Source organism: Phyllostomus discolor, chromosome X (assembly GCF_004126475.2).
Source record: "Phyllostomus discolor isolate MPI-MPIP mPhyDis1 chromosome X, mPhyDis1.pri.v3, whole genome shotgun sequence".
Classification (NCBI taxonomy): domain Eukaryota; kingdom Metazoa; phylum Chordata; class Mammalia; order Chiroptera; family Phyllostomidae; genus Phyllostomus; species Phyllostomus discolor.
The window spans coordinates 29,445,804-29,462,587 of record NC_050198.1 but is presented as its reverse complement, the minus strand read 5'-3'; positions in this window follow the sequence as shown (position 1 = coordinate 29,462,587).

The window sequence follows — 16,784 nt, the reverse complement described above, 5'->3', positions numbered from 1 at the left end:
GCATCTGCAGATCTGCAGCAGTGGCTGTGTCCATCCATGGCCATGGACCCAATTATTTCTTGGCAGTCCCTGCCATGATTTCAGCCAGCCCCATAAGGTGACCTTTGCTCCTAGGCTCTGATAATATTGTCTTTTCCATTTTTCTCTTCAGCCCTGGGGATGCTTCTCTAATTTGCTTTTTGGATTAAATTATCTCCACTGTTAAATTCCTTTAATTAAACTACCTGGTATTATTTCTTTTTTCCTGACTATTCCCTGACTGACATAATTACAGAAGCTATTTTCTTACATTTAGAATTCTATCTGAAATTCATATATATTGAAGAGCATCTATATTAAGCACATAACATTCAGATAAATCTCATGGAACAAAGACTGAAATCTATGTAAAAGTATATGCTGAAGAGAGAGGGTAAAATGCTAGATGTATGGAAAGGAAGAAGGACATTGAACATGTAAGCAAAAGGACACTGCCTTATGACATAAAGATTGAACACCAAAGTTTCTTGCAACTGATAAGCTCTAACATACAAAGTGGAAATGCAGGAAGGGGATCTGGGGTGAAAGGAGGAGGGAGAGAGTCATACTGGGAATGATTTTCTGGAAATATCAAATTCTTTTTTATATATATATTTTATTTATTTATTTATTTATTTATTTAGAGAGGGAAGGGAGGGAGAAAGAGATAGAGAAACATCAATGTGCGGTTGCTGGGGGCCGTGGCCTGCAACCCAGGCATGTGCCCTGACTGGGAATCGAACCTGCGACACTTTGGTTCGCAGTCCGAGCTCAATCCACTGAGCTACACCAGCCATGGCTTCAAATTCTTTTTAAAAATATTTTATTTGTTTATTTTTAGAGAAGGGAAGGGAGAAAGAAAGAGAAGGAGAAAAACATTAATGTGTGGTTGCCTCTCACATGCCCCCTACTGGGGACCTGGCCTGCAACCCAAGCATGTGCCCTAGACTGGAAATGTAAATGGCGACCCTTTGGTTCACAGGCTGGTGCTCAATCCACTGAGCCCCACCAGCCAGAGCAGAAATATCAAATTCTTAAACCAATGACTTTAAACTGAGGGGTAATTTTTAGCTTGGCACTATGAAGCAAGACCCAGACAGAAGTGAAAATACCATTAACTAAACAGCAATTCTCAGCAGACTGCATGAAACCCTGTTCCCACAGAGAATAATGCAGGAGTAATAAACTGCTCCCTAGAATAGTGGGAAAACCATTCTTAGAGCCTGGAATAAAATACAGTGTGAGCATCCACTGAATCTTTGAAAGCCAAAAATGGATGGGTCATAAATTAAAGAACAAGAAAAATCCATAAGCTTGAACCTAGAAAATCAGTTTATTTGCATTTTTACTTTGAAAATATTGTTTATCTTTTAATTTTATTCATTTTGACCCAATAATGTGTGTTTTTTAATAATTCCATTTAGGCTAAAGTTTTACATTTTCACTATCTTGAAGAAATCCTCTGAAAAGAAAGTTAAGCATTTTTTAAAAGATTTTATTTATTATTTTTAGACAGAGAAAGGAAGGAGAAAGAGAAGGAGAGAAGCATCAATGTGTGGTTGCCTCTCACACATCTCCTACTAGGGACCCGGCCCGCAACCCAGGCATGTGCCCTAACTAGGAATCAAATGGGCAACCCTTTGGTTCACAGACTGGTGCTCAATTGACTGAGCCACACCAGCCAGGGCCAAAAGTTAAGCATTTTTAAAGGTCATAGGCCAGTCATTAAACCAATCAACTAATCAATCAATATTCTTAAATTTTTCAGTGACTAAGAAATTTTTTTTTATTTTTGTTGTTGATACTCTTGCAGATATTCCCATTTCTGCTCCCCTCTTTGCCCTCCTCCTCCTAGCCTGCACCCCTTTCCCTCAGGCCATCACCACACTGTTGTGCGAGTGCATGGGTCATTTATACATGTTCTTTGGCTAATCTATTCACCTTCTTTCATTCCCCCTCCTCTCTCCCCTTTGACAGCTGTCAGTCTGTTCATGTATCCATGTCTCTGTTCTATTTTGTTTGTCAGTTAATTTTTTACAGACATAAGAAAATGTGCATGACTCATTGGTAAACTTAAATGAGTGGAGCCTGAGACAAGGACTAGAAGACAGTTTACTTAAAAGTGATTCCTAGTAGCAGGAATGTGGCAGTGGGGAGATTGAAATGAAGAAAGAAGAAAAGCCAATGTAGAGTACATTATAAACTTTCTGTGGGCAACTGAGGCTCAATGCTATTAGGGATTCTCTCAGAATCCATATCGAATGGTATAATATATTAGAATTATCTTTCTGCAGAACAAAGAGTGAAGTATTTATCTACCAACTCCCATCACCATTGGTTAACTCCCTCCAAGTTAACTCTATTGTGTCTCTGGATAGAATGAGCAACTTCCTGTGGCTTCAGAGAAAGCCCTAATGCAGAACAACTGAATGACTCTGTGGGTTGTTGTGATGGGAAGTAGATAGCACACATGGGAACTGTCCATATAGCCAAAGTTAGGAGATGTGACATAGTGCATAAAACATTATGTGTTACACTATGTCCTTTGCATCACCCAAACAAGAAAGATGCTTTGGCCCAAACAAAGTGCCCTCTGTCACTAACTCTTGGTAGCCAGCTGTAGTCTCCAATAAAAAAAATGTAAGATATAAAGGTTAGTAGAATGAGCTATGGTCCTTGACAGTGCCACTAGACCCAAGGCTGTAATAGATACTCATCATCTCAATCTTCTGTTATGCATTCCAGATTTCCTTTATTTTCATTCAGAAGTTCAACTGATCCAGATTGCTTACCAAGAAAACTACACATTTTTAATTGCCTAATTTGTATGTTCCATGAATTCATATTGACCTCACCCATTAATTCCCAATTAGTAATGTTTTGCTGTAGGATCTCTTACACTTATAGGGTGTAGGTAAAATGCAAAATAAACACACAATAACCAGAATGTAGACAAAGTATATTAGAAAAGTGTACTCCATTTCTGGAATATCATACCATATATCTGAAATGAAATAAGACACAAAAATTATAATATATGAAATGATTATTATAATAAGTTTGGTGTTAAATATCAAAATGTTATAATTCACATAATAAAATGAGCTTCAATAAGCCCCAGTTACTATGAGCAAAATTAAAGTTAAAGCCACTGGAACAGGAATCATTTAAACAATTCCCCTACTCCAGATTACCAATTTTTTTTCAAACCAAAAACATCTGTTTCTGGGTGAAGATAAGCTAAATCATAATTTAAAATGGTAATAAACATGACCCAAGGAGTTACTCTACAGTTTCCAAATTAAATGACAAGCTTGCTTGACCAAGATGAAAATGTAAAAAACAGTGCAAATATACCATCCATACCAAATAAATCAACTTTGGACAGAAACAGTTCAAACCCAAGCAGTGCAGTCAATAATTGCATCTATCACACTTACACTTGCTAAGCTGTATTTGCACTCCAATGCACTGCTTTTTGGCCTAACCCAGCTTCTCTATTATCTGGGAAATGCAAATTAATATCACAACGAGGGTACTTCTAATTTCAGCCAAGATGAAGTAAGTTCAATAATCTCTCTCTACTGATTAAGACTAAAATGAGGACAAAATACTAAGGACTGATAAGTAAACAAAAACAGGAGCAATTTGGAGAAGTGATTCATGAAGGAATAATTTCTTAGTCTCTTTCTTTCCTCAAAAGCATTTCTCTGAGGGCAGGCCACAGTCCTGGAGCTGTGAAGAGGCACCAATGTGAACAACTAAAACTGAAATGAAAAACCCACCTTTATGGCCAGAGGGACCAGAAAAAAGGGGTCCTGTGGTCCAAAGAGGGTGGGGGAAATATTTTTTAGGCATCTTTTCTCTTGCACTTTTGCCTCAAGAGTGGGTCCCTGTTAAAAATATATATTGCAGTGGCAGCATGGATAGCTAAAACTCTAAAATAAACCCCAATTTTCAGGCCAGAGAGACTAAGAAAGGGACCCATTAGAGCCAGGAAGTATAAGAAGAATCTGGAGAGAAGAGAACTTGAGAAAAAGATTTTCCAATTCTCTGCATGAACCTGATACACAAGTCCTGGGCTCACCCCTGAGATGTGCATGCACAGGAGAGACCCAAAGGGGCAGAGTAAAGGCTTTGAGAAGTGAAGTACAAGTCAATGCACTGACAAGTCTCATCCTCACCCAGAGTGACACATATGAGGGGAAAACCAAAAGAAGCCTAGAGGAGGAAACCAAACAAAGGCCAAGAGTACAATCATCTACCACTTATGCAATGAGATAAAACTTGCAGTTTAAGTCTAGCTGGGTTAATTACATGCCAGAAAAAATAAATCAATTTTCTCCAGAGAATTATAACAGAATTCAGAGGCTGCATAACAAAATGTTCAAAATGTCAAAGATAAAATAGAAAATAGCATAACACACAAAAGAATTTTTAAAATGTCAATTCTTAACCAATGCTAACTCTGCATGATCCAGATAATAAAAGTATTAAAAACTTAAGGCAACTATAACAACTGCTCAATACAATAAAAAGGCAAACACATTTGATATGAATGGAAAGATGGAAGTTCTCAGAAGAGAAATAGAAACTGCAAAAAAGGTCATATTTAAATTTTCAAAATGGAAATAAAATATCAGAAAATGTTTAATTCATGGATGGACCAAACATAATGGAGATGACAGAGGAAATAGCAAACTGGAAGATAAATCAATAAATATTATCTAATGTGAAGAACAAAGGGAAAGGAGTTTTTTAATGAATAGAGTCTCAGTGACTATGGAACAATATCAAAAGATCTAACAGCTGTATCATTAGAGGACCAGAAAGAGAAGTGAAGGAAGTTAGTGCAAAAGAACACATAGTCAAGGTAATAATGGTGGACAACTTCGTAAAGCTGGTTTTTACAGTTTCATAATTGTACAAATAATTTTACAAATTCAAAAAGTTTTGTAAATGCCAAGAAGATAAATCAAGATAAAACCACATCCAGATACATCATGATCAAACTGCTGCAACAAAATATGAAGAAAAAACCTTGAAAGCAGCTAGAGAAAAACAACATATTACTTATAGGACAATAAAGATTCAAATGACTGCAGATTTCTTATCAGAAAACAGAGGTAAAACAGTGAAATGATATCTTTAAAGTGCTGAAAGTAAAGAAGTGACAACCCAAAGCTCTATATACAGGAATACCATTCAGGAATAAAGTAAATAAATATATTCTTACATGAAGGAAAACTAAGACTTGTTCTAAAATAACTACTAAAGGCAGTTCTACAGGCTGAACGGAAATAGCAGTAGGAGAAAACAAAACTTCATGAGTGAAGAAGGAGCAACAAAAATGTTAAATACCTGGGTAAATAAAATAGGTTATTTTTTCTCTTCTTAAATTATTTTTAAAAGGTATGATTGTTGAAATCAGAAATTATAATGTCTCATAAGGTTTCAGTGTATAATAGTAAATGTAATATGTATGACAACTATAACAAAAGGTCAGGGTGAAGGTAAATAGACATTTATGATTGTAAGATTTCTATATTTTATTTGAAGTGGTAAAATATTGGAAAATTAAGCAAAAAACTTCTAAATATGTGTCAAATAGAAAGTCACATGGAAATTAGACAATATTTTTAATTAAATTAAAATGTAACATATTAAAACTTGTGGAATACAGCTAAAGCAATGGTTAGATGGGAACTTAGACTATTAAATGCTTATAATAAAAAAGAATGCTTTGCTGGTGTAGCTCAGTGGATTGAGCACTGATCATTGAACCAAAGGGTCATCAGTTCAATTCCCAGTCAGGGCACATGCCTGGGTTGCGAGGCAGGTCCCAAGTGGGTGGCATTTAAGAGGCAACCACATATTGGTGTTTCTTTCCCTCTCTGTCTCCCTCCCTCCCCCTCTCTAAAAATAAATAAATAAAATATTTTTTAAAAATTTAAGAAAATAAAAAAGAATAGGTCAAGATGGCAGTGTAGGGAGACATGGCTTGCCTCTTCACACAACCACATCAAAATTATAACTAAACTGTAGAACAACCATCACTCAGAACTGTCAGAAATCAAGTTGAATGGAAGTCTAACAACTATGGAATTAAAGAATCCACATCCAAACTGGTAGGAGGTATGCAGACATGGAACAGGCTTGTCCCACATCCACGTGTGGTGTGTCCCACATCCACGTGTGGTGGATAAATGGGAGGGATGTCTCAGGAGTGAGGAGTCCAAGTCCCACACCAGACCCCCCAGTCCACAGTTCCAGTGCCAGGAAGATAAGTCCCCACAACTACTGGCTGCAAAAACCAGTGGAGATTGAATCAGTGGAAGAAACTTCTTGAGTTCCAAGCAATTCCTTTTAAAGAACACACACATGGTCTCACCTATTCCGAATCACTCCCTCTGAGCTCCAGCACTGAGGTAGCAGCTTGGAAGGCACCGGAGGCATAAAGGGAGGAACTGAAGTATCTGGCATCAAGATGAGCAAAGGCCATTGTCCCTTTTCTAAACTCCTGCTCCACCAACAGAGCTGGTGAGTCGTGCTATGTCTGACACTCCATCAACCTGGCTAACACTGTTTGACCCACCTTGGAGATCTCCAGAGGCTCTGCCACACCCAACTTATGGGCCCACCCAAGATGTTCAGGGGATTTCCTGAGGGACTGGGGATGCTGGGTGGAGAAGATAAAAATGGGGAAAATTGGGACAACTGTAATAGTATAATCAATAAAATACAATTTAAGAAAATAAAAAATAAAGGATTAAAAAAAGAAGAAAGGTCTCAAATCAATGTACTCAAATCCAAAGCCTAGAAAACATGGGGTCGTGTTAAGTAAGAGAGAGAAAGAATTAACTTTGGAGAGGCAACCAACATCTGCAGGTATGAAGGGTTCACATCCCTAGGAATATCAATCTTAGTAATGTTTTTTAAAACAATTTTAAGGGTAAAGAAAACTTTATAAACACTTAGGCATGAAAAACAAATTACCAACAAAGAAAATAACAGGAATCATATAGAAGGCAGTAACTCTATATCTAATAAACTTGAGAGAAAAGAATATGACAAAGTTATTTCATATCATGCATAGTCATTATATATGAATGTGTAGACAACAGCAAGTCAACACACATATGCAGAAGCTCAAAAATATATTCATTATATATACACATTTGAAAAACTTACTTAAAAAAGAACTCCATCAATTGAGAGATAGAATATAAAGAGCTCAAGAATTGGTAAGTTGTATTACAAAAAGGACTAGCACAGAAAATCAAACCTATTAAAACAAAAATTACTGTAAATGATTCTAATGAATTTGGTTGTGAAACTGTAGGTACTTGTCAAAAGCAATTCTTATAAGAGAAGACATATAATATAAAAACAATACTTGAATAGCAATAATGCAGGTGTAACACTCCAAGTTTAGGAAATATTGGATCAAAGAAGATGAAAGTAAATGTCTTTTAAAATTTTTTCTTGTTTTTAAAGAGAGGGAATTTTTAAAACAGCATTTTATTCTTGACTCAGGAAAATAAAGATTTTCTAAACCTTTTGAAAAAATTAAGGTAAAAAATTAAAACATAATATACTGTTTTTCATTTAAGCTAAGGTAAGAAACATCTTTTTTTATGTACCACCAAGAAAGAAAAATGCTGCCAATTAAGCTACAGCACATAATAAATTGTAAGGTGCATTTTAATTCTAGGAGTATTAAAATGGAAAAAATTAGTCTTAGAATTTATGAACTATGTTGTTTTCCAAATCCCTGGAGAGGATAAAAGCAAGGAAACAAGTTTATGTAACAAACAAATTAAATAAAACAAAAGAACTATAAAAAGTCATAAAATAAAATAGCAAATATATCAGTAAATTCGGCAGGTATAACAACAAATATTTATGAGTTGAGCTCTATATTAAAAAAACAAAGACTCTTACATTGGTATAAATATGGGTAAAGAGAGAAATCATATGTTGTTTATGAAAGATGCTTAAAACAAAATGATAAAAAGTTTATAATTATATTTTATATTTATTATATTTTATTTATCTTATAACTTTTTTAAAAAAGATGACACCAAAATAATATTTAAGTAGGTAAAGGAATACTATATTATTATAGTATGAAATGCTTCATACTATATATGTGATTTAAAATGAATATATAGTAGTCATAAAATATTTGTGGAATTAACATTACATTTAAAAGTGCAAAACAAAAACTGTTTTAAAATACAGGGGTAACTCTATCCCAACTCTTATTAATTCTCCTCCCTCTTACCATACAACATTTCCCTCTCTTTTAATCATCTCATATTCCTTTTGTCATATCTTATACTGTCTACAATGTCTCCTCACCTTTATTAATCTTAGTAAAACTGTGTTTGAGACTGCACAAGTGGTAGGGGTGCTCTATTTGCTGGTGTAGGTTTGTTTGTTTGGTAATACTGTTTTGTTAACCAACACCTGTGCAATAGCATACAAGACAAGGTTGGAGTTGTGACTACCAGTAAGCCCACTGGAAGGGAGAACCAACCAACAAAGGAGCCACCAACAAGTAAAGCCCAAGTATAACAAGAGAGCCCACCCACATGGAAGAAAGAGCAACCCTAGAGCATCCAGACAAGGAGATCAAAGAGGCAGCGCCACTGAGTCCCATAGAACCCCTACCATGGAAGTTCACCTTACAAAGAAAACTGGAAAAGCACAGCATCTGGAATCACAGAAACAAACAAAAAGAGTCACCTAAAATGGGGAGGCAAAGAAAGAACCCACAATTGAAAGGAATGGAAGACTCCCCAGTGAAAGAGCTAAATGGAATGAAGGAAAGCAAATGATCAGATATAAAATTCAAAGGAATGGTCATGAAAATGCTCAAGGAACTCAAACTTCCAGTCAAGATGGAGGTGTAGGTAAACACACTGTGCCTCCTTGTACAAGCAAAATAAGGACAACAATAATTTAAAAACAAAAAAAAACCCAGCCAGAACTGACAGAAAATCAAACTGTATGGAAGTCTGACAACCAAGGAGTTAAAGGAAACCTCCATCCAGACTAGTAGGAGGGGCAGAGTAGGGCAGTTGGGATGGAGAAGACTCACAGCAAGGCTACAGCAGGCAGACTTGATGAGGTGGCAGATAGTGGAACAGCTGCACAAGGCATCAGTTGGCCAGCAAGGTAGCAGCAGACCGGGTGGTCCCGCATTTGTGCGTAGATAAATCAGGTAAAACAAAAGGGGAGCAGGAACTCCCAGCCTGACAGGAGAGTTCGTTGGAGAGACCCACAGGGTCCTAGAACATACACAAACCCACCCACATGGGAATCAGCACCTGAAGGGTGCAATTTGCTTGTGGGAAGCTGGGGGAAGTGACTGAAATCTGGCAGAGAATTGAGCAAGTGCTGTAGTTCCCTCTCAGACCCCTGCCCCACATACAATGTCACAACCCAGCGATGTCTGTTGTCCTGCTCTAGTGAACACCTAAGGCTCCGCCCCTCACTATAACAGGCATGTCAAGACAAAAAAAAAAATGGCCCAAATGAAAGAACAGATCAAAGCTTCAGAAAGAATACAACTAAGCGATGAAGAGGTAGGCAACCTATCAGATGCACAATTCAAAACACTGGTAATCAGGATGCTCACAGAATTGGTTGAATTTGGTTGCAAATTGGATGAAAAAATGAAGGCTATGCTAAGTGAAATAAAGGAAAATGTACAAGAAATCAATAGTGATGGGAAGGAAACTGGGACTTGAATCAATGGTACAGATCAGAAGGAAGAAGGAAACATCCAATCAGAAAAGAATGAAGAAACAAGAATTAAAAAAAACAAAAACCAAAAAACAAAAAAGCAAGGAGAGACTTAGGAACCTCCAGGACATCTTTAAACATTCCAACATTGAATTATAGGGGTACCAGAAGGAGAAGAGGAAGAGCAACAAATTGAAAACATATTTGAACAAACAATGAAGGAGAACTTCCCCATCCTGGCAAAAGAAACAGACTTCCAGGAAGTCCAGGAAGCTGGGAGTCCCAAAGAAGTTGGACTTAAGGAGGAACACACTAAGGCACATCATAATTACATTACCCAAGATTAAAAAGAAGGAGAGAATCGTAGAAGCAGCAAGAGAAAAGAAGACAGTTACCTCCAAAGGAGTGCCCATAAGACTGTCAGTCAATTTCTCAAAAGACACCTTACAAGCAAGAAGGGGCTGGAAAGAAGTATTCCAAGTCATGAAAGGCAAGGACATACATGCAAGATTGCTCTATCCAGCCAAGCTATCATTTAGAATGGAAGGGCAGATAAAGTGCTTCTCAGATAAGGCCAAGTAAAAGGAATTCATCGTCACCAAGCCCTTATTACATGAAATGTTAAAGGGATTTATCTAAGAAAAAGAAGATTAAAAAATATGTATAGTAAAATGACAGCAAACTCACAATTATTAAAAACCACACCTAAAACAAAAGCAAAAACAAACTAAGCAAACAACTAGAACAGGAACAGAACCACAGAAATGGAGTTCACATGGAGGGTTAGCAACAGGGGAGTGGGAGGGAGGGGGGTGGTACAGAGAATAAGTAGCATAGATGGTAGGTAGAAAGTAGACAGGGGGAGGGTAAGAATAGTATGGAAAAACTAGAAGCCAAAGAACTTATATGTATGACACATGGACATGAACTAAAGGGGGGAATGTGGGTGGTAGGGGGTGCACAGGGTGGAGGGGAGTGAAGGGGGAGAAATGGGACAACTGTAATAGCATAATCAATAAAATATATTTTAAAAAAGGAACTCACAGACAACTACAAGTAACTTAGTGGGAACTACAACAGTATAAAAAAAGGAAATAGAAACTATTAAAAAGAACCAAGAAGAAAGGGAGAATACAATATCTGAAATAAAAAAAAATACACTAGAAGGAATTACAAGCAGGCTGGATGAAGCAGAGGACTAAACTAATGAGCTGGAAGACAAGGGAGAAAGAAACAGATAGGTAGAGCAGCTTTGTTGGGAACCGCCCTGCCTCGTATAAGAAGCTGTAACCCCCACCAAGGCTAAGGCTGAGGGAATGACCTTGGACCATAAGCCAGCAAAAGCTTATCTCCCTGGCAGGAGCGCCGCTTCTACTCCTTTTACTTCACCCTGCCTGGCCCCCAGTGCTTGGTCAGTTAGTCAATGATGGGTAAGATTCCCAAAAGGGGGAACGACCTAAGAGAGGCACGATCACATGGGAGGACCCCAAGGAAGGACTTTGGGGGCTACAGCAAAAGGGGGTGATGGACCCTTGCCCCTTGGCTTTGACAAAGCCTGAGTTCTCATTGTCTTTGAGAAAATCTCCTAATCTCTTGGCTGCCTCACTTTCCCTGCTCCACCTAAGCCTGAAACAATTACAGAGGGTGGTGCAGCCCTGTGCTGGAAAGGGCAGGTTCCCTGGGTAATCAGGCCTAAGAAAGAATATGTAAAATCCTGTGAAACCTGCTTTGTTTAGAATGTTCTCAATGAAATGATAAGGGTCCAAGCAAGAAGTAAGTTTGTTCCTCAAAGTTGTACAGCTCTTTAGCTATCTGACCCTGACTCAAAATAGGCCCTCAGAGTTCATAGCTATCTATTGTTTGAGCCTTACTTCCTGGCAATGTTTAAGGAGCTTTACATGAATTCCTGGGTAAACAAACCCAATAAAAGCCAGTTTGGGTAGGAGAATGGGGCGCTCTCCCCTAGGGAGGGTGGGCAAGGGACTCCCTACTAGAGAGAGTGGCCATTCCTATTTCCCCACAGGACCTGATTGTCTCTGTGTATGTTTTTCTCGTATTTCAACGAGCCATCCACAGTGTTCCACAGTCACTGCAGGACAGTGGTTGTGTCATAGCTTCAAAAAAGAAGACTAAAAAAAAATATGAATATAGCTTAAGGGACCTGCAGGACAACACAAAATGCAACAACATTTGAATAATAGGAATACCAGAAGGAGAACAAATGGAGCAAGGGATAGAAAACCTGTTTGAAAGAATAATGACAGAAAACATTTCAAACTTGGAAAGGGGAAAATCTATGCACATTCAGAAAGTACAGAGGGTCCAATCAAGGTGAACCCAGAGAGGCCTACTCCATGACACAATGTAATTAAAATACCAAGAGTTAAAGACATAGGGAGAATCTTAAAGGCAGCAAGGGAGAAACAAGAAGTAACATACAAAGGAGCTCCCATAAAGCTAGCAGCTGATTCTTCAATAGAAACACTACAAGCCCAGAGGGAATGGCAAGACATATTCCAAATAATGAAAAGCAAAGGCCTACAATGAAGACTGCTCTATGCAGCAAGGCTCTCAATTAAAATGGAGGGGAAATAAGGAGTTTCCCAGACAAAAGAAGGTTGAAAGAATAAACTTCCACCAAACCAGCACTGCAAGATTGCTAAAGGGGAAGAAGAGGAAGAAAGAGAGTGAGAAAGAGGGGAACAGAAGTAAAAGGGGGGAAATGAATAAGTACTTATCAATAATAACCTTAAATGTTAATGGAATAAATGCACCAATGAAAACATATAGGGTAGCTGAATGGATAAGCAACACAACCTGCACATATGCAGCCTACAAGAGGCTCACCTCAGGAAAAAAAAACCCTACAAAGACTGAAAGTGAAGGGTAGGGAAAAAATATTCCAAGCAAATGGACAGGAAAAAAAGCTGGAGTAGAAATATTTACATCGGACAAAACAGACTTCAAAACAAACACCATAAAAAGAGACACTGAAGGACACTTCAAAATAATTAACAGAAGAATACATCAAGAAGACATAAACATTGTAAACATATATGCACCCAACATAGGAGCATCCAAATATATAAGGATAATTTTGGAGGACCTCAAGAAAGATATAGACAGCAACACACTTATAGAAGGGGGCCTTAACACCCCACTATCACCAATGGAGAGATCTTCCAAACAAAATATCAAAAGGATATTGTAGCAATTGAACAATGTGTGTGTATGTATATATATATATATATATATATATATATATATATATGAAACCTTTCATAGCAAAGAAACAAAGTAAACATTGTTTTCAAATACAATGGCTTATTTTCAAAGATACATCACATAACATGACACAAAACAAGCCTCAAAAAATTCAAGAAAACTGAAATCATCATATCAAGCATTTTCTCTGACCATAAGGGCTTTAAATGAGAAACCAACCTCAAGGAAAAAACTCAAAAACACTCAAACTCATGGAGATTGAATAGTATGCTATTAAACAATGAATGGGTAAGTAATGATATCAAGGAAAAAATCAAACAGTTTCTGGAAAAAAATGAAAATAAACATACAACAGTCCAAAACTTATGGGCCACAGTGAAGGCAGTCCTCAGAGGGAAGTTCATGGCAATATAAACCTACTTTAAAAAGATAGAAACATTTCAAATAAACAACCTAACCCTACATCTTCAAGAACTAGAGGAACAACAAAAAAAGTCCGGTGCAAGTAGAAGGAGAGAAACAACCAAGATCAGAGCAGAGTCAAACAAAATGGAGACTACAAGAACAATCCAAAGTATCAATAAATCTAGGAGCAGTTTCTTTGAAAAGATAAACAAAATCAACAAGCCTTTAAGCAGACTCATCAAGAAAAAAAGAGACAGGACCCAAATAAACACAATCAGAAATGAAAGAGGGGAGGTTACAGCTGATACCACAGAAACACAAATGATTGTAAGAAATTACTATGAAGAACTATATGCCAAGAAATTTGAAACCTAGGTGAAGTGGACAAATTTCTGGAAAAATATAATCTTCCAAAACTGAATGAAGAAGAAACAGAAAGCCTGAACATACCAATAACAGCTGACAAAATTGAAACACTAATCAGAAAACACCTGGTACACAAAAGCTCTGGACCAGATGGTTTCACAGGAGAATTTTACAAAACATTTAAGGAAGAGCTAACCCCCATTCTTCTCATACTATTCAAAAAAATCCAAGAAGAGGGAAGACTCTTAAATTCTTTTTATGAGGCCAGCATCATCTTAATCCCCCAAACCAGACAAACACACAACAAAGAAAGAAAACCACAGGTCAATATCACTCATGAATATAGATGCTAAAATCCTCAACAAAGTACTGGCAAACCACATCCAGCAATACATCAAAAATATCATACACTATGGTCAAGTAGGATTCATCCCAGAGATGCAAGGATGGTATAATATTCAGAAATCAATAAACATAATACATCACATAAACAAAAGAAAGGCAAAAATTACATGATCATATCAATAGATGCAGAAAAAGCATTTGATAAGGTCCACCACTCATTTATTAAAAAATGCTTAGCAAAATGGGAATGGAAGTGTACCTCAACATCATCAAGGCCATATATAAGAAATCTACAGCCAATGTCACACTCAATGGACAAAAACTAAAAGCTTTCCCCCTAAGATCAGGAGCAAGACAAGGATGCCCGCTTTCACCACTCCTATTCAACATAGTATTGGAAATTATAGACACAGCAATCATTTACAACAAAAAAGAAATAAAAGGCATCCAAATTGGAAAGGAGGAAGCAAAACTGTCATTGTTTACAAATGACATGATAGTGTACACAGAAAACCCAATACAGTCCACCAAAAAAATACTCAACCTAATAAGGTAATTTGACAAAACAGCAGGATACAAAGGCAGTATTCAGAAATCAAAGGCATTTTTGTACACCAACAATGAAATATCAGAAACAAAAATGAGGAAAAAATCCCATTTGCTATAGCAACAAGAAAAATAAAGTATGTAGGAATAAACCTAACCAAGGGGGTAAAAGACCTGTACTCAGAAAATTACACAACACTGAAGAATGAAATTAAAGAAGACACAAATAAATGGAAGCATATACCATGTTCATGGATTGGAAGAATTAACATCATCAAAATGTCCATACTACCCTAAGCTATTTATAGATTGAATGCAATACCTATTAAAATACCAATGACATACTTCACAGACATAGAACAAAAATTTGTCTGGAACTGTAAATGATCCTGAGTAGCTGGAGCAATTTTGAGAAAAAAGAACAAAGTAGGAGGGATCACCATACCTGACAACAATCTATATTACAAGACCATGGTAATCAAAAGAGTATAGTACTGGCATAAACACAGACACATAGCCCTGGCTGGTGTAGCTCAGTGGGCATGGCTGCAAACAGAAGGGTCGCCAGTTTGATTCCCAGTCAGGCCTGGGTTGCGGGCCAGGTCCCTAGTGGGGGACCATGTAAGAGGCAACCACACATGATGTTTCTCTCCCTCCCTTTCTCCTTCCCTTCCCTTCTTTCTAAAAATAAAATAAAAATTTAAAATATTTTAAAATTATTTAAAAGAACAGACACATAGATCAATGGAATAGAATAGAGAGCCCAGAGATAAAACCAAGTCTCTATGGTCAGTTAATATTCAACAAAGGGGGCAGAAGCATAAAAATGGTATAAAAATAGCCTCTTCAACAAATGGTGTTGGGATATCTGGACAGCTACATGCAAAAGAATGAAACTTGATCACCAACTCACACCATACACAAAAATAAATTCAAGGTGAATAAAAGATTTAAATATAAGTGATGATGCCATAATTGTTCAAGAGGAAATCATACACAGGAAAGTCTCAGATATTGCATGCAGCAATATTTTCACTGATATGTCCCCTAGAGTAAGGGATAAAAGGAACGAATAAACAAATAGGACTTTGTCAAAATAAGAGTCATGTATAAATCCCCTGATGTTCTTACTCTTTCATACAAAGTTTTAACAAAAACCATTGTTTGTACCTTTTAATGTTATAAATGTTTCTATAGCTAAGTAAAATAAAATAATCTGAGAATTATTTTTAGTAGAAAAAAATAGGACTTCAGCAAAATAAAAAGCTTCTGCATGATTGAAGAAAACATCAGCAAAATGAAAAGGGAACAAACTGTATGTGAAAATATATTTGCCAAAGACACCTCAGACAAGGGTTTGACATCCAAAATACATAAAGAGCTCACATGACTCCACTCCAGGAAGACAAACAATCCAATTAATAAATGGGCAAAGGATCTGAACAGACACTTCTCCAAGGAGTACATACAGATTCCCCAGAGGCATATGAAATGTTGCTCAGCATCACTACTCATAAAAGATGCAAATTAAAACCACAATGAGATACCACCTCACACAGGTAGAATGACCATCATTAACAAATCAAGAAACAAGTGCTGCCAAAGTTGCAGAGAAAAGGGTGGGGATGCAGACTGTTGCAGCCACTGAGAAAAACAATATGGAATTCCCTCAGAAAAATTAAAAATGGAACTGCCTTTTGACCTGGCAATTCCACTGCTGGTTTTATACCCTAAAAAAATCCTTAATCACTAATTCAAAAGAACCTATGCACCCCAATGTTCATAGCAGCACAATTTACAATCATCAAGTCCTGGAAGCAAACCAGGTGCCCGTGAGTAAATGAGTTGGCAAACTGGTACATTTACACAATAGAATACTACATGGGGGGGAGGGGAGGAGCTCCTACTGTTCATGACAGCATGGATGGTATTGGAGAGCATTATGCCAAGTGAAATAAGCTAGGCAGTGAAAGACAAATACTGTAGATTTCACCTATAAGTGGGATCTAATCAACAAAGCAAACAAAGAAGCAAAGTATAACCAGAGACAGTAAATAAAGAACAAACTGACAGTAACCAGAGGGGCAGGTGAAAGGGGATAATGGGGAAAAGAGGAAGGTGCATCA